Source organism: Biomphalaria glabrata, chromosome 8, assembly GCF_947242115.1.
Source record: "Biomphalaria glabrata chromosome 8, xgBioGlab47.1, whole genome shotgun sequence".
NCBI lineage: Eukaryota > Metazoa > Mollusca > Gastropoda > Planorbidae > Biomphalaria > Biomphalaria glabrata.
The window spans coordinates 12345171-12360277 of NC_074718.1; the positions used below are offsets into that span (position 1 = coordinate 12345171).

Genomic DNA, 15107 nt, shown 5'->3' on the forward strand with positions numbered 1-15107 from the left:
CTATGAAGGGGGCTCGAGGTTCGACGACAAAAACCTTCTAGATACCCCCTGCCCCCCCCCCCCACCCCAATTGGACCAAAGCGCCCTGAGCATGCTATATACAAGCCATCATTTTATTTATCTGACCCACATGCTGAGCATCGATGCATTAGTCCGCATACGTTTTCTTACAAATAAACTATAGGGCCTATAATTGTCAATGTGAAACACAACACCTATTTTGTTATTACAAATAGTCTGGGATGCCAATTTTTTAAAATTATTATTACAATTTTAAGATAGAAAGTTTATCACGCCAAGGCTATTCGACCATTTAATTGATAATTGTGATGCTTTTCTTTAATATAACAGTTAACTTCTTATTAAACTTTTCTTAGATTTTTAGATATAGCGTCAATATATTATTATTTTCAAAACCAAGAAAAATTATTTTCAGGTAAAATATAAAAAATACTTAAAAAAAAAACACACAAAAACAAAGCCTATATAGAATGAAATTGCATCAATTATCTTATCTTATCTTATACTGTCTGGAAGGTTTCCTTGCTGCCTTTTCAAAATCAATTTAAAAAAAAGATGCTCGGTTGTGAAGTCTCGGGCTTTCATGTTGGAAGGCCGACATGTTTAGCCACTGAGCTATTCAAGTAGCCACGGAAGTTCCTCACGGGGAAACCCACCAAGTCTATTATTTACAAATTTTAGCAAACGACTAAATTCTCTACACAAGGTTTATCTCCCACTCAGCTAAGTACATGATCTATACTAAACAAAATTAATTAATTACGACAAATTGATTGAATAATTGTGTTTTTAAAAATTGATTTATGTGTTGTAATCGACATTGAATATTTGTGCATAGTTTTAACTTGCCCCGAGAATTTGAAGCGAGAGAAATGACGTGTACAGATTCCTCTCACACAGATAGACGGGAAAGAGTTAATATAAGCTTTTTAAACAAGGTTTTAAAAACTAATTTCTAACACTGTTAGCACATTTTTATAATGTACTTAGATGTTAAACTTATTCTTTCTAGCCCTTTTTTTTAGTTTTGTTTTATGTTGGATATGTCGCTGAAAAGCATAAACCGCTTTGTTACCTATCTAGCGAATCAAGTTCGAAACCCGAGTTGTGTTTGCTCAGCGCCTAAAAGCAGCACGGAAACCTTCTCTCAGTTACCTCCTCCTTCCGTAAAAGAGATTTCCCTGAGAACCTGCATGCAAGATGTACTACATAAAAACAATTCAAAAGAAAAAGAAAAAAAAATGTCTAGCACTAAAAGTAAACATTTCAAATGACATATTTCCCCCTCCCCCCCTTTTGTTTTTGGCTAAGCCTATAATTAAAGTGTGAGTGCTGCTAAACCATGATCGAGAAGTTTTTTTTGTACAAAACATCTGCTTCTCAACGTCACCAGGGATGTGACTTGCCTGTTGGGCAGTTTGTTCTCTGTCTCAAATTTCTTTATTTTTCTGGTTGTGGGATTGCTAGATCTATATATTTGCATTCAAGTGACTCTACAACTCTACACAGCATCTTAGAGATAGAGCTAGTTGAGAGGGTTGAGGGGGTGGATTTCTGAAACGATGCGCTCATCAAAAGCTCTCCACACCTCTTGGTCTGCGGCTATGCAAATCCACGTACCCTGGAGGACAATCTCGGCTAGATTGTCTCACAATATGTCTTAACCATCTCATTTTCCGTTGGTACACAATAGTGCAGGAGAGTTGTGTCACTACTTGAGTTTGATTTGATTATACGTATGCATGCGAGACAAGGACGTCATCTGCCTAAATTGAGAAAAGACTTAATCTGGCTCAACAAAGGCTAAAAAGAAGGAGCTTCAAATTCTTTGCAATCTTCTGAGTTTTCATGATTTCCGGGTTAAATGAAACAAAATATGACCGACGTTTCAACTTCGCTTCGATTTGTTAAATAAATATTTTTGTTTCGGTGTCATAGGATACGAGTTTGTGCTTTCACGTTCCCATTTTCTCGTCACACGAGCCAAACAGGTCAAAGGTCAAAGGACCACTTTCTTTTTTTTTTTACGTCATCGGGGAATAGAATTCTAACTTGTCATTTAACAGTGGTAAATGTCAACCTAGACGTCTAGATAGAATAGACAGTAGAGGGGGAAAAATCAAGCTTCTCGTTTCGAAATTGTGTGATTAATAAAAAAAAACCATTAAATAAAAACATTTAAGTCTTGTCCAATCTATCTACATCTATATATAAGTCTGTATTTCTAGCGCTTAACCACTCTCCTTGATTAAATGCAATGATGTCCCATGATGGCACCTCATGTTGGTATGGCGGGATATTTACATACTAACTCATACTTTAACAACATTGCTAATGACTCAGTTGACGGGAAATAGAGAGTATATAAGAGGCTTTCTGAATCAGCAGAGTGGATTTTTTCACTGTATCGCCAATCCCGTGGCAGCAGCAAGACGGAGAAACGACCCATCTACCCCCTTCTCCCACCTATTTACGAAGACCGATTTGATGAATTGAACGGTCGCTGGAGAGTCTCACTTTAAAAAACGAAAACGACCACGTGCGTTATCCAAAAGGGTCGTTTGGTGAACTCTCTTGAGATTGTTTTTCTTTCCTAGATGGCTTGGCAACTTTCATTTTCAAACAGTTTCCGCCGGAAACCTTGAACAGGCCACGAAAGTTCCTCACGGGGGAAACCCACCAAATATGGCGAATAAAATTATATACAGTAATAGTACACTAGTCTAGTACTCTCGTTCTCCCCCTGTTTACACTCTATTCCCAATTTTCTTATTAAAAGTCAGAGATAGGTTTTCTATCACTGAATCGAGAGCCTGATCTCCAGGGAGGGGGGTGAAGCTGGGGGGTAGCCCAGTGATCGATTCCCTTGGACGTCCTTCTTCGTGAAGTTAATGACTTGAATAGTAATTCTTACTTGCTCTAAGTCAGCAGATTAGATTTAAAGAAATACAAGTAGGTCTATAAGGCAACTATAACTATCGATGTCTGGTGTAACTTATCATTAGGAATCTCACAATTGCCTTCGTTTCAGCGAATCATTGTTTTAAATCAAGAAACAACTTAATTTACTTAATTTACATGAAAATGTACTAAAAACAAAATTAAAAAAAATATCCTCCGTCTCAGTAATTATGAACAAAAATTTTGGTCTGGATGTGAAGACAATCTATATCTTGAACAGTCTTACCCCTTGTATTCATTTAAATAAACACATTTTGCGCATCGTTTAAATCTGGATCTATAGGCCTACCTTTAGAATTTTATATAGGCTCTGAGTAGATTTGCACAAGCGCTTAACCAGGATATGTTTTTTCGGAAAATGGGGGAGGGGGGAAGGAGAGAATATGGGAGGGGTAGAAAAAATTGTTTCATTTTTTATAATTCATCTTTTCAGGTTGTAAACTCTTCATCGGGTCAAAAACCTGGGTGAAACCTGGGTGGGTACGCAAAGCTCCGGAAAACGGCTCTAACAATTTTTCAAGAAATTTGACAGTTGATTGATGTATATCTTTGGTAAATGAATTGTTAGCTAATTGGCCACAATGGGAACACTCTATTTTGACCGTTATATTTTTTAAAATAATAATTTTAAAAATCTATTTCAATTTGGCAAGAGGTCTAGTCTAGCCTTATTCATTAAATGGTTTAATCATGGAACAATACCAAAGGATAAACGACTTCAAAACTGTGTCTTTGCGCATTTTCTCGCGCATCCTGCACTGCCGGTAAAAAAAAATTATTATGACGAAGAAGGGTTTTACGCCTCGACCGTGTTCGAATTAGCCGTGTTGATTAGCCGTGTTGATTAGCCGTGTTGATTAGAAACATTATTTTTGTCTCATTTGAAACAGATTAAAAAAACAAATTTCAGACAAGCTATTTTATTAAATTAAATTATCATCCCAAATTTTTTTATTTTTGATCACCCTACTCTATTTAGATGCTTTCAGTGTTTCCTCCAGCCTTTGGTATTTTCTACTAGATCTGAGGTATTTATATGTGCTACTTATAAATTAATAATTATTGCATATATCCTGCTGTTTTATAAAAAAAAAAAGAAGTGTAGGTCCAATATAAAATTTATTCATTATACTTTATTAATGGAGCGAAGCGACTGGTAATACAACAGATCAAAGTGTAAAATGCTTTATTTGTGCGAGGGATGAAACTCACACCCCACTTGCTACGATTTACTTATCTTATACTATTACAGACGTTCCTTTTTAACAGAAGATAATTACGTCCTACGCGTGCAAGTTTAATGCATGTTTGTGTGTGTGTGTGTGTGTGTGTGTTAACAAGTCTAGTTAAGAAAATTCCAAAAAAACGTCCCTGGAAATTTGGCAGTTTATGTATATCTTTGGGATAAGAATTTTAAGTTAGTTGGCCACTCAAGAAAAATCCTAGTTTGGCCGTTATATTTTCCCCAATATTATCTTCTCCAAATTAAAGTTGGCTCGCGTTTTTAAAAAACATTTTAACGAGTTTGTCAGCGGGTATTCCCGCATGTATTCCTTCTACAGTTGAAAAAAAAAAAAAAAACGACGTTTAGGAACATTTTGCGCCCAGTGTTATGAATTTATTAGCTCGGCTGATCAAGTTAATTAGCGACAATACTCATATGTTTATGATACGTCTACAATGTACTATTAATGTACGGTAAAATGTTATCCACTTGTATCTATCACTCATTAGTAAGAGGAAAGTAATCACTTTTACAAAACGACAATCTCTCTCCAATCTCTCCAATCCTGGTCTCGCTCTGAGACCGGTTGACCCACCGCTGAGTTACTCCCCTTCGCGTTTCAAGCAATTCAGACGACATTCGATTTGGTATCGTCCACATTGTTTTTTTTTTTTCTTCTTCTTTCTTTCACTGAAATCATTATTGGATGGCAAATAAATCCATTTCATAGGATATTTGTTCTAGGCAATAATAACGATACCGGAACATTTTTTCTTTTGCACAATAGTCTGAATATTGCACGAACTTTGTGTGGATTGTAACAATTGAGAATCGAAATTAAAGTGATTCCTTGTTCTCAGGAATAATTCACTGCTGAACGTAAGGACTTTAAGTGCAAGGTAAGTGAAGGAAGATGCTAATATTTATAGTGAATGGACTTCAACCACGACAGGATATAGGCTTGATATAGGGCCACTTGTAATCAGCATAAAGGTACATTTTCCTTTTCTTCCAAATGATTGAAAATATCACTGGAACTGGACCTATATTTCAGGAGTCCTAGAGCAAGTGTGGGCCCTAAATTATAGCTTATGTTGCCTATAGTTAAATCCAGCATTGACTTCAAGCTCTGGATAATTTATTAATTAAATCTGTTCTAAGTACATACAATTTAAGACATAGAAGCTAAGAAGTAAAACATGTGGTTTCCAAACCGGGGAGGGAGAGTCACAAGTTCGAATCTCGGTGAAGACACCCTGGCTGTATAAAGGCAATAGCAGGCCCTGTGCAGGATTTTTTTTGTAAGCCCCAACAGTCTTTCAAAAACTTCAGAGAAATGCCCTTAATGTAAATGAATCTATTAATTTAGTATGACTTATTTGTGAAGAAAGGAATGAGGCACTCTTAGATTCCTCTTATTGACAGCATATATGTGGCAGAGGATCTAAGGTTCATATGTTTTTTGGCCCACGGTTAACGAGTGTGTCATGTGGCTAGCACGATGACCCCCCCCCCTTTATTCCCCTCCTCCCACTTTTCACTTTCAGTTATTCAACCCTTTTAGTTACAAGAGAAACGTAACCATGATAACTTGTTGCCTTAACAGAATCATTTGCTAAACGGATTTATGAAACTCTGGAAGTTTAAAAGCACCAAAATTATATCAACGCATTAATTACTAAATATTAGAGCTGCGTGGACATAGATTTTGACATTTAAGTCCAAGTCCTCACCAGGATTGGAACCCGGGACTCCTCGGTCTTCGGTTCGGAAGTCAAGCGCTTTACCACCGCGCCTACATCAATAAACTTGTGATGATGAGGTTTTGACACTGATTTTGTTTTACCACGAACAATATGCCGTCTGAATTTCGTTGAAAGTGATCCGACTCGTTTCTATAGTCCCTATGACGTTGTGGCTAAGTTTGGTTAAAACAAAACAAGAAAAATCATAAATACTTTCTTTATAACCAAAACTTTTAAAAGGGATTGAACTGCTAAATTACTGACATTTATCTCAATATTGCAAAATGTATTTCCCTTTTCTAAATAAAACACTATTAATTAATTACAACTAATTAATTTTAACTAATTCGTTAATTCTTAGAGTGAGTCATGTGTTGTCATCGACATTGAATAATTGTGCAAAGCTTCAACTTGATCCGAGAATTAGAAGTGGTAGAAAGAACGTTTAAAAAATCCTTCCAGACAGACAGACTGACAGACAGACGAGCTAGTTAATATAAGCTTTGTAAAAATAACGATATAAATTCTTGTTGGTTTCGGATCGTCGGCACAAACTATTTTTTTCTTCTGCGTCGTTTTATGCCATTCGAGCTACTTCGTGTCTTTTCGCACTTCTTCGTACTGTTCCGCGCTGTCTCGTTACATTTCGTTCGATCAGAGCAAGTCTAATGTCTTTGAGTCTGTAAAATGTTTTTGTCTGCTGGGTGTCTATTTAAATTCTCTTCCCCTGTCTCTAGATAAGAGTTAATAGCTGTACACAGGCAGGTGCAGAATCATTCAAGTGACTCACTAAAAGCTTTAAATATTTAGTAGGTACAATCTTGCCGATGGCCTGGTCATTCTTCAACTCCTGACACTTATAGATGTTACTAGCTAGAGTTCTGAATACGATTTCGTGGCGTGTTCGTCTGCGACATGATGAATGAGTTACACCCCCTTAAGTTCCAGCCCGGATGTAGAGTAACATTGTTTCAAAGACGCAGTGCGGTATGATGGCGTAAAGGGATATGACGTCAGAGATAGCAGCAAGAATGAAGACAGTTTAAATGACGTTTGCCTTTTTAAAATGTGTCTGTACACATTATTTTTGTTTAAAAAAAAAAACAATCCTAATTTTTACAAAGCTTATATCAACTCACTCTGACTGTGTCTGTCTGGTAAAAAGTGTGTACACGTTAGGCCTATTGCTCCCACACCCATTCTCGGATCAAGCTGAAACTTTGCAAAATTATTCATTGTAGTTACCTGACAAGGCCTGAATAAGAAAAACAATTCGTTAAACAATTAGTAGGCCCAGGCCTACTATAAAATTCTAATGGTAGTCCCATAAATCCAGATTTGGAAGACGGTGCACAAATTGTATTTGTTAATTTAAATTTTTATTGAATACATACGGGAATACCCGCTGGCGTACGTGTGTTCAAGATATAGAATGTCTAGTCCACAGACACACACACACACACACACATATATATATATATATATATATATATATATATATCATGCGCGTAGCCAGGATTTATTTTCGGGGGGGGGGATTTTTTCTGCCCCCCCCCCTCGAAAAAAAAATGTTTGTATGGATGGATGTGTGTGTGTGTGTGTGTGTGTACATAATTAATCTCTATTACATTCTGACCCTTCATTCTTTTGGTAGACGTTTGTTGTGACCTTGAATAGGTTCTTCCTGGAGTTGGTAAAAAAAAAGTAGACTTCTCGCCCTTGCCAGCAAGCGTCTGGGGGCGCTCTGAGAGCTCCCCCGAGCGGGGCGAAGCGCCACCGCCAAACACTATTTCTGGTATTGAAAGCCAACTAAATGCATATTATGAGGTACCTACAGTGCATTAGTTTGCTATTAAAAAGTTTTATTTAAAAAACTTAATGTGCTATTCTTACTGACTTAGACCCTCCCGCGCCGTTCGGCGCATTTGCTGGCAAGCTGTTTCCACAAAAAATCTGTCACTGGCAATGTCTGAAGTCTCTTCCCACCTGCTCTGAGGCTGAGGACCTCCATGAAAGTGTGGCGCCAAGCTGTACTAGGATGTCATCGCAACTCTTATTATGCGTAATTCATTTTGTCGGAGAACATGTCCCCCAAACCTCATGCGACGCTCTGTCACAACCTTACTAATAGGTTAACTCCCATTTCGGCATAGGATTTCCTTGATTTAGACCCGATCTCTATAACTGACTCCTAAAATCTGTCTTAGCCATCTTTGTAGAGCCACATTTAGTGTTTTTCAATTTGAATTTTTAATTCTAAACCACATTTAGTTAAGGTCATAGAATTTGGTGACTGTAGTTTGCTTTAGAAATAATATTGAAGAGAGAGGCTTTCAACCTTAAAACGCTCTGTAGGTGGATTTTAAACTCAAAACTATCTTGAGGGTTTTTAAATTTTTAAGAAAGCCATCTGGAGGAGAGGGGTTGAAACTCAAAACCCCTGTTCTGTAGTCACAGATTAATAATAAATTACTGTAGACGTTACTAATTAATAATGATAATAACGAGACTGTCTTTATCAAGGTAGACATATATAACTAACTTTTATTTCCGTCCGATTCTTTGCTTTCGCATAAAACATAAACAACAAACAATGACGTAATATCTTCTAATATTAGCACATCCTTCCTTTTGAAGCTATAATCACATCCTTCCTTTTAAAGTTCTTAATACTTATATTTACAAGGAATTTTGACAACTCGACCACTTCTGGTTGTCTTGACCGGCACAGCAAGTTCTCTAGATGTTGGTTTATAATTGTCTGTTTCTTTTGTTCTAACAGTTTGCTGTTCATTGTCTTCGTCGGTGTCATAGTACCCAGAGATGTCTTCTTCGTAGCTCTTGTTTAAAAACCGTTGATTTCGTCTGTATGTTTTCCCATCATTTGTCTTTATGATGTAAGATCTGGGTGATGGATGTTTCTTAATGACGACTGCTTTCTGCCATGTTTGTCCTAGACGAACTCTCACCTTCTCCCCGACAGAGTAGTCTTTAGGTAACCTTGCTTTTGCATCGTACCTCACTTTGCTTTTCCTCTGTCGTTCGTTGAGTAATGTCTCTGCATTTTCAGCTACCGATGGTTTCAATAGTTTGGGATCAGTTGGAATGATGTCCCTGAGTCTTCTACTCATCATCAGTTGTGATGGCGAATAAAGCAGTCCGCTTATCGGAGTATTTCTATACTCGAGCATAGCGAGATATGGATCTTTCCCACTTTTGTATGCTTTGTTGAATATCTGCTTTACGATACCAACATACACCTCACTTTGTCCATTTGATTGAGGGTATCTGGGACTTGATGTTGTTATCTTGAAACCCCATTCAGAAGCTAACTCTCTATATTGATAGCTATTGAATGGCATATTGTCGCTCACTATTTCTTCTGGTATGCCATGTCTAGCAAAAATACCTTTCATTGCCCTGATAACACTTTCTGCTGTTTTGTTCTCTAGTCGTTTTATTTCAGGATATTTGGAGAAATAGTCCACAACTAGCAAATAGTCATTGTTTCGCCATTCAAACAAATCTGTCGCAACCTTTTTCCATGGTCTGTCTGGTACAGCATGAGGTAGCAATTTTTCCTTCACATTATTTCTTTTGAACGTTGCACATGTTGCGCATTTCATTATTGTCGAAAAAATATCTTTAGACAATCCTGGCCAAAACACACTCTGTTTTGCCTTGGATCTGGTTTTCTCAAGACCAAAATGACCTATGTGCAACTTGTCGAGAATTTCATTTCTCATACTTGAAGGAATTATAATTCTGTTCTCATAAAACAATATTCCATTCTCTTCATGAATACTGTCTTTAAATGACCAATACACTTTCACTGTTTCATGAACTTGAGTTTTTATCTTTGGCCAACCTTCTCTGACATAATTCATTACAAGTTTTAATTTAGCATCAGATTCAGTTTTCCTTCTAATTTCAATAATCTTCTGATCACTTCCCGGAAACTGTGCTGACACCTTGTTCTGTAGTCACAGATTAATAATAAATTACTGTAGACGTTACTAATTAATAATGATAATAACGAGACTGTCTTTATCAAGGTAGACATATATAACTAACTTTTATTTCCGTCCGATTCTTTCCTTTCGCATAAAACATAAACAACAAACAATGACGTAATATCTTCTAATATTAGCACAACCCCCCATTGCTTGGTTACGCTCAAAGAATTTGTTAGTAATTTGCTTTTTTTTATATTGAAGAGGTATTTTTTTAGCATCAAACCCCTCTGAAGGGAAATTTAAACTCAAAAACACCCAATAGGCTTGGCTAAGCTCATAGCATTTTTACTGCGAATTTTTTTTTTTTGTATTTTGAAGATTTATTTTTTAGCTTCAAACCCCGCTGGCGGGGGGTTTAAAGTAAAAAACCGTTGGCTTTGCTCATAGCATTTTGAGTGCGTAATTTCCTTTTTTTAGCGGCCCCCGTAAGCGGAAAAAGCCGCTATTAGGTTTGTGCAAAATGTCCGTCTGTCCGTCTGTCTGTCTGTCTGTCTGTCCGTCTGTCACACTCAGATCTCGAAAACTAGAAGAGATATGAAAAATATTATTTCATCATTAAATGCGGCTTGAAAAGTTTAGGTGCAACGGCTACTTTTGGTTTTCTAAAAGCAAACCGTTTAATTTATAAAATTAATTATGCAAGCGATTTTTTCATAAAAATACACCAATTCTAAAACAATTACGTAAATTTAAGGGAGGCAATGTTACGATATGCTATGTTTGAAATCGCATAATTTACTAATATTACACTTATATTATTTGACAATGCGTCACTATAATTAGGTTATCAATATCAAATTGTTCCGTATTTTCATCTTTAAACAAATTTTAAAAATATCGACAATAGGTTGTTCGGGGCTTTAAAAAAAAGTAATTTACTAGAATTGATTACTGAAAATTACTTTTTAGACATTTAATTTTCTTGCTGAAACATAACATAGAAGTTTTGTAATCGAAAAAGAATGTTCCGGATTTTGTTTCTTACAAATCGTCGCCAGAAATTTCCGAATTTATTTAAAAATCTACTAACGCCAAATAATTGTTTGAACTCCCTCTTCTAATTAATAAACAAATAATCTTCTCATTTACGAAATAATGTTTTTACGGATTTTTATGAAAAATGTTTTAACTCACTTCTCTCTTACAGTACATTTAACTTTCTACCTAAAACATTAAAAAATCTAATTATCGTTATTATTATGTTCCGATTTTTAAGGAATCCAAACACCAAAGTAAGGTATGAAAATCTCTCCACATGGCTGTAGTACATCTAATTTTTATACGAGACCATCCAAAAAATTTGATTAACGGTATTACATTTATCTGAAATTCTCTTTTTCTTTTACTATTTATACAAACATCCGGAACAATTTATTAAATAAACTTTTCAATTGTGTTCATGCCTAAAAATTATTGCGATGTTTTGAAACGTAAAAAAAAAGGTTAATCAATTTTTAATAACTTTTAGTTGTTGTTTTTTTATATCAAGATGGCGGACAGACCGACTGACAGACAAAACGCAAAAACAATGCGGCTTTGATCCTCTTTAAATAAATTCTATCAGAACTCAGTGCACCAATGTCTATGAACCCTCGTTAAATATCTCGTGTAAATAAAGACATTTTTTTATGATACCGGTACTAGCCTATTGTGAGGTAATGGAATTTTTTTTTCTTTGACGTCATATGAATGGACTCTTTAAATGTAATGCTAAAAGAACGCACTTTGTGCACCAATGTCTATGAACCCTCGAAAAATTGCTCGTATTGATGAAAATATATTTTAGTCTAACTAAGCCGTGTGACGTAGTGTTTTTTTTTCATTTGACGTCATGTGGAATGAATTCTTTAAATGAAATGCTAAAAGAACGCACTCGGTGCAATAATGTCTATGAACACTCGATAAATGGCTCGTATTGATGAAGGTGATTTTTAGTTTAGCTAGGCCGTGTGACGTAGTGTTTTTTTTCCTTTGACGTCATATGGAATGAATTCTTTAAAAGAAATGCTAAAAGAACGCACTCGGTGCAACAATGTCTATGAACACTCGATAAATGGCTCGTATTGATGAAGGCGATTTTTAGTCCAGCTAGGCCGTGTGAAGTAGTGTTTTTTTTCCTTTGACGTCATATGGAATGAATTCTTTAAATGAAATGCTAAAAGAACGCACTCGGTGCACCGATGTCTATGAACACTCGATAAATGGCTCGTAATGATGAAGGCGATTTTTATTCTAGCTAGGTCGTGTGACGTAGTGTTTTTTTTCCTTTGACGTCATATGGAATGAATTCTTTATATGAAATTAATTCTTCAAATGAAATGAAAAAGAACTCGGTATAGTAATGTTTATTAAGCCTCGTTATGTGACTCGCGTTTAAAAAAGGAATGATATCTTGATGTAGTGGAGCGGATACCGTTTCAGGAAACACCGGCCACCCCGATATCCACGTGACCCTTCACCCTAGATGGCGCCTTGTGTCCGCGCATGACAAGGCAGACCAACGTGGGCACTGTCCATTCGACCGGCATCTCTTATCGCTGTAGTGTCCGTATGCTACTGGACCTACGTCGTCTCCACTCCCTGTTCGTGTCTGGTTCTACACCATGTGTTTATGTATGGCTGCAGGTCTTTAATGCATAATAAACAGTTGGAATCGTCCTACGAGTTGCCTTCGTCATGTCATTTAGTTTGTTCTGTGCCAAACCCACCACAGAAACTTGGTAGCACGAGTGGGGTCAGGAAGTGAGACAACACTGTTCGATCAGAAGGCGTCTCAGAATTTGCTTCCTGACAACCGAAACTAAGAAAGTGACAACCAGACGTAGATGTCAACAAGTAACAGTTAGTTTATTCCTGTTTCTGTACTTTCAAAAAATTTCTATTTTTTGTTTTCTTCTTTTTGTTTCAGGGTAGTTAGATTTAGTTTAGTTTATTTTAATATAATTTGCTTATATTTTCTTAATTGTGATTTTACTTCGCTTGAACATTGTTTCTGTTGAGATAGATTTTGTTATTAGGTTACTATTATTGTTAGAGTTTCTTAAGACCTGCAGCCAGATGGAGATGGTGGAACCTAGTTCAGTGAAAGGGAGAGACTTGGGTCCCACGTGCAGTGGAGGAGAGCCGGAGGGAATGGAACGTGTCCCTAAAGGGATGTTGACTCGACTACAAGCTGAACTTGAGGCATTGAAGCTGGCCTGCCAGCGCCCTCACTACATCATAGAACCTGCTAGAAAAATGAGACAGTTCAGTGGGGATGACAGAAATGTTGAGGTTTCAATTGAAGATTTCGTCAGAGAAGTAAGAGATCTATGGGAACTTCGGCCTTACCTCTCGCCTCAAGAGAAGACAGCAACCATCATTGCGAATATAAGTGGTTCAGCTAGAGTAGAGGTAGATCTTCAGCCACCTCATATCAGAAGTGATCCAGAAGCTCTGCTCGATGCACTTACCTCTGCGTTTGAAGTAATCATACCTGTGCGAGAGGCAGAGATTACATTTCTGATGTCTCAGCAAAGAAGAAGTGAGTCACTGCTCGAATTCTCTCACCGACTATTTAAGGAGTTCACAACGGCCATAAGACAAGAAAAAAGAGAAGGAATAGATTGCTTCAAGGAGGAAAGATTGAGGGACCAATATGCCTATGGAGTGAGAGATCCAGAACTTCGCAGAGAGCTGTTTAGGTTCATAGCGCAACATCCCCAGATAAGTTTTCAAAGTCTACGAAACTATGCATTCAAGTTGGAGAACCAGAACAAAGATGCAGCTCGAGCCCAAGAGCAGTGGTCTGAGGTTCTCTTAGCAAAATTGGCCAAGTTAGAGAAGCAACTTGAAGAGATAAAGGGGTCAGGCTATAACATTCTGCTAAGTTCAACTAACGCTAACCCACTCTCTAGTCAACAACACCAGGGGTCTGGTTATAACAGTCTGCCAAGCTCAACTAACCCACTTTCTAGTCAACCACATAGTCAACGCAGACCAACACAAAGACACACGAAACATAGCAACCAAAACAGAATTCGACCAACAGCACCGCCGGGTCTTGTGTGGTCAAGGACGAAGAGAGGATTCTTCCCATACACTGATGATGGATCACCAGTCTGCACCCAGTGCTGGGAAGTTGGACATGTAAGGCGTCACTGTCAGCAATCACCACAACTCACAGCTGAGGTTCAATCTGTGAGCAACAGTGAACCCATTGTTTCACAGCCAACCCACCAAGTAGAACAACGAACCAATGAGCAACAAGCTGATGCAATGTACAATACAGATGCAAGTCACTCAATTCAAACATCGAGAAATAGAAACTTTAACTCTGGGCAGCCAAACAAGAACAGGCATAACAGAGTCCGGAGGCCAGATAGACAAAGAAGAAACTACAAGCATTTTAACCAGCCACAAAGACTATTTCGCTCACTGCTCCCTATCACACTTTCTACAGCTTCCCAGTCATTATGTTTAGAGAAAGACAGACCACTCTGTATGACCGATGGAACCAGCACGTTACAAACTGGAAAGATGCTTGTCGTTCCAGAAGACACTGACAAGAAACAGTTGTTTCGGTTTTCAGAAACCTACTAGGCTGAACGCCCCGGGACGGGTCGTTTCAAGTTAGGGGCTCTGTAGTGGAGCGGATACCGTTTCAGGAAACACCGGCCACCCCGATATCCACGTGACCCTTCACCCTAGATGGCGCCTTGTGTCCGCGCATGACAAGGCAGACCAACGTGGGCACTGTCCATTCGACCGGCATCTCTTATCGCTGTAGTGTCCGTATGCTACTGGACCTACGTCGTCTCCACTCCCTGTTCGTGTCTGGTTCTACACCATGTGTTTATGTATGGCTGCAGGTCTTTAATGCATAATAAACAGTTGGAATCGTCCTACGAGTTGCCTTCGTCATGTCATTTAGTTTGTTCTGTGCCAAACCCACCACATTGATTTAGATCTAATCTAGATTTTTTAAACTAGATCTAGATTTTTATTACAGTATATCTAGATCTGGATTTATATTCTAATTAAAATTATTTTAGAGTCTAGATCTAGAATTTCTAGATCTAGTTTAGACTAAAATAGACTAGATTAAGATGTAGAATTTCAATTTCTAAACTTAAAGTGTTAAAAAAGTGTAGATTTTCA

The 15107-nt window shown here is 37.5% G+C and overlaps 1 protein-coding gene across 1 annotated transcript in view; it reads left to right on the forward strand.

Annotated features, from left to right (window-relative positions):
* Nucleotides 1–4846: 4846 nt before the first annotated feature.
* Nucleotides 4847–15107, forward strand: part of LOC106067228 (glycine receptor subunit alpha-2-like) — a 96540-nt gene continuing 86279 nt past the window's right edge. Inside the window, exon 1 of the mRNA XM_056039515.1 lies at nt 4847–5106. The gene's annotated coding sequence lies outside the window, so the exon portion shown is untranslated. The remainder of the gene's footprint in view (nt 5107–15107) is intronic.